The following is a 7,690-nucleotide window of genomic DNA, read 5'->3' as shown; positions in this document are numbered from 1 at the left end:
TATAGCAAGAATAACGCGAGAGTGGCTGTTGTACAACGCCCGAAAATTATTTCCCACGCCACCTCAATCTCCGGACGTCAACCCTATTGAAAATTTATGGGCCCATTTGGAAAACAAAATCCGAACGTTAAAGTGTTCCTCGAGAACTCAACTGGTAGAAAATGTTGGTCTGAAATTACACCAGACTTCACGAACAAGCTTGTTGAATCCATGCCAAGGAGACTTCAGGCCATTATAAATGCAAAAGGTCTGCATACAAAATATTAATTGTGTTTGTATACTGTAGAAAGTCTCATTTGTGTTGTGTATGAATACTTTTTTGTTGCCCCAAGAATGACTTTTTTTTCATATTGTAATACTTATTGTGTTTTAAAGGTTTTCTTTCTCTCCCTGACCACGTCAGAGACTGTCGGACAATATCAAAATTCAAATTTAAATTAAAAAATCACATTCTAGTTCGTGGAATTGCTTGTTGAACACATGTCAGGTTGCGCAACTTCACCTTAACCCATGACATATAGTAAATATTGTAACTATGCTGTTGTAAAATTGAAAATTAATATGTAATGCATTTGTTATTATTATTATTATTATTATTATTATTATTATTATTATTATTATTATTATTATTATTATTGTCAGTTATCAATATCATCATTGCTATCTCTGTTTTCTTTCTTTTTGTTGTATTAGCTCGATGAGAGCACTATAATGTACTTTTGACTCTGTTGACCCTCTATAGGGCTTTAACTTAATTTGTACCATATTCATCAGTGTTTGTATTTCTTTTTTGTATTTATATGTGCTATCTGGTAGGATGGAAGAGAAGGCCTTATGGCCTTAATCCTGTCAGATTAAATAAATTATTATTATTATTATTATTATTATTATTATTATTATTATTATTATTCTTTTGAGAAATGAATAGTTGTTACGTTTAGTTCTAAATAATGCAAAAATGAAGTTCTCTGTCAATAAATTAAACCAAAAATCAAATAAAACATGGTGTATGAGTACTTTTTTTTACCAACTGTATATTACCCTAGTTACAAAATTAGATCACTGTCAATTTCCTGTCTTTTAATCCCTCCATATAGGAAATAACATATGCAGGAGAGCGCATGTTTTTTAAACTGACGTTTTAACGGTAATATTATCTATCTACTTCGCTCCAATAGATGACGCAATAGTAAGCACATTCCTTTCACGGTTAATCTCCTGGTTGGAAAACAGTATTAATATTCACTTAATGAAGATGCTGTGTTTTATGTTATGAAAATATTGAAAAATATAACCAACATCAATGTCGAAGTCATTATGAGACAATAAACACTTTATCTTCCTTTCGCACCCGTACATAAACCATTTGCAATAGACGCTTTGCCACCCTTTCAGAAATATCAAAACCACGACATCTCGGTAGTATCCATCCATGCGTACTGCAAGCAGTTCGCCGTCCATTTTGGTGATTGTTTGTAGAGCTGTTAGCGACATAAAAACGTGTCAGAAAACCTCCAGCTGCGATTTTTTTTATTTCTTCTCTCTTCCCTCCATTTCCTCCTATTTACTTTCTACTGACGGGAAGGAAAAAAAAACTTCACTCATCGTGTACCGACCCACCTTTTAGTAACGTTTGGGCTGTCAACTTGAAACACGGTGCATAAAGAGAGCAAGGCACGGTATTAAAACGTAATGCTTGCAATAAAAGAATGAATGCGAAGAAAAATCGTTTTATAGCACTGAAAAGAAATATGTTTCCTTGGCGTGATTATGTTTTATACGTGTCATTTCTGTCCTCAAAAGTTTTTTGTATATTTTTAAAGACCATATATTTTGAATAGGAAGCCTTTTGTACATATTACAAGCTAGGATCTGAAACTCAAGTGACAGGTATAAAAATACTCAGTAACTAGACGCAGGAGACTTTTGTATAGGATAGGCCTTCACGTAAGAACTCTACAATTCCATTGCTAGAAACTTGGCATTGCTCTTTTCTCTCTATACAATCTATGGGATTCAAAACTATATTAGAGGAACATCTTTTATTTTACTTTCTGGAACGAACCTTACAGTATATCAGTGGCGGCTCCTGCGGACTTCTTAAGAGGAGGAAAGAAGTTAACAGCACGAAATGATACCTTCTTGAATAAAACATGCTACAAATTAGCCTACATGCATACATTTAAGACCAGGTAGTATTGTATTGTATTGTATTTATTAACATTCCATGGTATTCATACATGCTTACAGCTACAATATGGAACAAGTCAAAAAACTTAATACTATTATAAAATCTTAATTTATAGTCACAGTCTAGATGAAATATATACAGACGAGATTTACAATATAGTCTACTAGTACAACACATAGTTTTAGTATCAATTTCATGAAGTGTTATTGAATGTCATGAATTCACCTACGGAATAAAAGGCGTGAGAAATTAGGTACTTCTTTAATTTGGCCCTAAATAATTTTATGTTTTGAGTTTCATTTTTTATATCGATAGGGAGGCTATTAAAAATTTTTACTGCCATATAACGCACTCCTTTTTTATAGCACGATAGACTTGCCGATGGAGTATGAAAGTCATTTGGGGTTGGGGTTGGCCTTCCCTTCTGTATAGCAATAATCTATTCTTGTAAACTGAGTTTCCTAAATTTTACAAAATATATTATGTTTTCACTTCCATTCATTATTGAATTATTGCACAAATTAACAAATACAAGAAAATTCACAACCTCGCAGCATTTCTCGCGCACACTACAGCATCACACCTGTTGGAAGAAACTATGGCTACTAACACGTAATCGGAACCGTTTTACGGAAATGGGAATGGGAAATAATCTGAGGAAAGCGAGAACACTGCACCCAACCACGTGGTCTGTGTTGCCACATGTACATTTTCAGTGGCGGCTCGTGAACTTGTGGGTTGGGAGAGCTGCAGTAGATTTCGGTACATACAAATTTCACTTCTTGATACCATTACTAATAAGTATAGGACAAAAATAAATGCACTACATATCGAAAAACCAAAACTTCATGACTTAGTTGGGAGATGTCTGTGGGACCATTTGCTAATCCCTAAGAAAACCTAATACCATCGATTTCAGTCTGAATTTCAGATCTGCAGACACTCAACTTAGAATCTACCAGTTCATTCTGAATTGTCTTAGAATAACCTTAAACAGTGGCATGTTCCAAATGATTTTTGAGAGGCTCGTTTAGATTACTCACGAATTGTAGCAACCCACGAAACACATCAGGGTTCTTCGAATCGTTTTTTTCATCATGTCCCCTAAGGGGAAGTTCATATTGGCCACAAAATTTGATACAATCAATTTTTTTTAATAATTTCACGATTTTTTATCACTTCTTGATTATGTTTGAGAATGTTTGTTCTGTTCGTTTCATTTAATTGAACAGCAGTATGAGTTGCGTAACATAGCCAATGAAACAACATTTTTCAGGTGAGACTGCGAAGATTCGTGCATTTTGCTTTTTAGGGGCAAATGTCCTAAATCTGTCACACCCCTCCTAGTCCATGCAGTATCACCACCGAAGAGGAGGCAAGGAAAACAAAATTCAGACTTTTTTTGTTCACATCCACGTAACCACAAATGCTTAGCGTAAATTTCATTGTTATACTTCCTTACATATATGCACTATTTCGGCTGGATGAAGCTTAAGTAAGATTTAAGTCGGGTAACGGACGACCCTTTAATTTCACTTCATTACATCAATATTCTCCGCAAGGGAAAAATAAAATTAATATTCTGTAATTCACACACACTCATGCTTGCACATTTGCACTGGTTAAGTTACGGTATTAAGACGTCACACCAAAGCAACACTCAGATATACTGATGGTCAACAATTTTCTAAAACTGGAAAAGCAGTCTCTTTCGTATTTTACGTGCTATATCAAAAGGATTCTACTCGTGCAATCATTTTGAGTTAAGGCAAATATTAGCTTCTGCTGGAGGCTGGATATATACGTAATAATAAGGTAAAAGAGAATATTAATTTCGTTATATTAATTCGATAAGATTCTACAACAATAAGTATGTGAAAAGAAAATAAAAATTTTGTCATTAAGTTTCAAGGGAACAGAGAATCCATTTGACGCAGCATTACAATAGCGGTGTGGGAGGAGAGGAAAGATCCCTTGTTGCCTGGCTCTGCAACCACTGCAGAGAAATATGGGTTTTAAACAGCGGCAGTTTTCCTCTGCTCCCATTCACCTCTCTACCCCCTGACCAAGCAAGACACACTCTCTATGAGCTGACCACCCTGCAGATCCCAGGACGACTTTGAATGCAGTGTCAATTCCAATACAGTCGACGCGCAAAAAGATTATGCATAAGATAATAGTACATCCTATTCCCGGTCAGATGAAATATAAAGCAATTTACCAATAAAAGCTGTAAGAATTCTTCTAAAAATTAAAATAAATATTATTTTTATTTTCCTGTCAAAGCAGGGAGTGCTGCAGCTCCGCAGCTCTTATGGACGAGCCGCCCCTGTACATTTTACAAGTTCATTATCACATGCTTTTGAAGAATGTCAGGTCGTGTGGCTGTTGCCCTGTCTAGTAGACAATGAATGGAAGTGAATTTCAGGGGCCAAAAGACCTGCGATACTAACGTAGAACAAACTACTTCCTCTTTGTTTTATATAAACCAAACTTTAACTTCCAAATATCCTTGAAAGATTCAAACCATGAATAGTAGCCTATATAAAGTGCAATGAATAATATTTATTTATAATTAAAAAAAAAAGTTTATATGGTATCTTTCATAGCGATGCGTTAAAACTGTTTTTATTGTCTCCTCCTAGATGTGTTATAGTCTGGTTGAATGCAGCATCGTTAGATGGCAGCGGTAGCGAGCTTGCTGCATGACTAGTCGATTTCTATTTCCCGCCCATGCGCTGATTCAGAGGAGGATCTCCTCCCTCTCCGTTCATTTACTTGCTTTAAAAGTCTGCTTCTTTCTCTGGCCGCTAGTGCGCTGTTGTCTATGTGTGTTAACTGCAGTAAAGAAGGAATGGATTGACTTTCCTCTATACACAAACAATCTCGCACCTTTCTCACAGTTTTCTAGCAGCACATGAGCGCGCGTCGTTTAAAACTCGATCAACCGAGGTTTTCTTATAGCTGAGAACCTAAAAATGATCGAATCTTCCTCGAATTTCAAGGCACATATTTTATTTGGTATTTACTTTCAAAAGAAAAAAAATGTGAGGAGGACGTTCCTCCCTTCCCTCCCCCGAGGAACCGCCACTGCAGTATATCATTAGTGAGGTATATCTTATATTTGTATTTTATCAGACTTGTGTGTATGTACGTAATATTAGGTTGGTGCATAATTCGTAGCGTTTTTTCATAAGATTATTAAACACATCAAATTAACATCAGTTACTCATCAATTCATCAACAATATATTCTCCTTCACTTGAAGTTCCTTGAAGGTTGTTCGATAGAGAGCGGAAAAGGTGAAAATCCTAGGGCACAAGATCAGGTGAATAAGGTGGGTGCGGAATGACTTCCCAACTCAACTCCTGGATAGTGTTTTGTGTCAGGTTAATAATAATAATAATAATAATAATAATAATATAATTTGTCTCGCAGGAATTCTTTTACAATGCCAGTAAATCTACTGACATGAATCTGTCGCACTTAAGCACACATAAATGCCATTGACCTGGGCCAGAATCGAACCCGCAACCTCGAGCACAGAAGGCCAGCGCTATACCGACTACGCCACCCAGGCCGACTGAAAAAATTGTAAGAATAAGAAGGAGTGGCCTTGAGGTATTTCTCTATTGTGTTGTTCACTGCTAGGAAGGAATTGTTGGTATCCTTCTTGGAATGTAAACGATACAGGATGTTAATAAACAATAAACAATTACGAAAAATCTTAAAAAAATTTTTAAAGACTTGAAATAGGCACTAACGTTGAAATAGGCATTTTAGGTACTATAAAACCCCTTTTATTTATACCTATTTTTCCATGAAAAATATAAATATTAAAGCTCAAGCCTGTATGTATCAAGGAAAAAAAAATAGGTTTTTGCCTAAATTCAGCTCTCTAATTATATGTAACCAATATCTCTTTCGTTTCTTCCTATTCAATTAATAAGCATGGAACAATTACAATTTCTTTTTCGCTATCACTCAGAATTAATAGGCCTAACCTCAAGTCTACACCTGTGGAGTAACGGTCAGCGCGTCTGGCAGCGAAACCAGGTTGCCCGGGTTCGAATCCCGGTTGGGGCAAGTTACCTGGTTGAGGTTTTTTTCCGGGGTTTTCCCTCAACCCAATACGAGCAAATGCTGAGGACTCGAACCATCGCGCATTCCGCAACGCGAGTCCTGGGCAGGATGCCTTATACCACGACGCCACGGCGCGGGACAAAGCCTGTGTGTATCAAGGAAAAAAATAGGTTTTTGCCTAAATTCCGCTCTCTAATTATAGGCCTATCTAACCAATATCTCTTTCATTTCTTCCTATTCAATTAATAAGCATGGAACAATTACAATTTCTTTTTCGTTATCATTCAGGATTCAAAATTCCTCTGTTTTCAATGTCAGTGCCGTACGACATATGTTTTAAACCATACCTGCACAAACAGCGCTCAACGAGCGCGCGCGCTCCTTCGGAGCGGGAGAGCTGTGTTTACCGCTCGCCGAAACGGAGAGGAAGATACGTGAGAATGACATAGACTTGTTATAGGTAGATGAGAGGGAAACAACCCCTCAGTTATCTAGTGGAGTGCAGTGTGTAGGCCTATTCTCAGTAACTGTTTCACGTTGCTTACCTACTGCTACAGTACAGTATGGAGGAATCTAAAAGACGGAACGTAACATTTAACATTAACGATTTACAGCTCGAACTTATTGATCTTCAATGTGACCTAAGGGCTAAAGAATAATACTACTAGCCTGGTTGAGTTTTGCAAGACTAAACATTAGCAATAATATCCACGACTACACAGGCTGGCTGTGAAAATGATTGCTATGTTTGGCTCAATATTTATATATTTTGTGAGCAACTGTTTTCTATAATCAACTTTAATAAAGGCAGACATCGAACATCTGTAACTGATGTTTCATTACGATCAGTACGCCTACTGTTCCTTTCAGCTGCCAACAGCATAAAACCTCGTTTTGATGTACTGATAAATAAAAATATAACAAAATGATATTGTACATTTAAATAGCTATAGCATTTGTATTATTTCTGTAAAATAAATATTTCTTTATTAATTAATAATAGTCTAAGATGGTTTTGCAAACACTGAACGGGAATTCATTTCATAAACACTCTTAATAGTACTGTATTTCCTTTTGTGTACATTTTGTACGAGATCACCCCTTCTTCCAGTCCACCTTATACAGTGCGCAGCTAATATCTGCATTCCGCTCATGAGCTGTGAGCCGGCTCGGAGAGCGCAAACCTGTTTTAAACCAAACAGCTGATAGAGAATCCGATGAGGCGATGAAGTAGAGCCGTTACAGTGAACGCACTCCACTTTAAATATACGTTTCAAGCGGTTCGTCCTAGGAGTGCGATGCGATGTAGTTAACGCCTTCCTAAAAGCATAGCACACGGATGCGTCTCCTTCCGTTACCTTCCCAGCCATGTTCGATCATAAAGATATTTCCTCTCCTTATTGTTTCCTAATTAAA

This window comes from Periplaneta americana, chromosome 14 (genome assembly GCF_040183065.1).
Source record: "Periplaneta americana isolate PAMFEO1 chromosome 14, P.americana_PAMFEO1_priV1, whole genome shotgun sequence".
Classification (NCBI taxonomy): domain Eukaryota; kingdom Metazoa; phylum Arthropoda; class Insecta; order Blattodea; family Blattidae; genus Periplaneta; species Periplaneta americana.
This window is presented reverse-complemented; position numbering follows the sequence as displayed.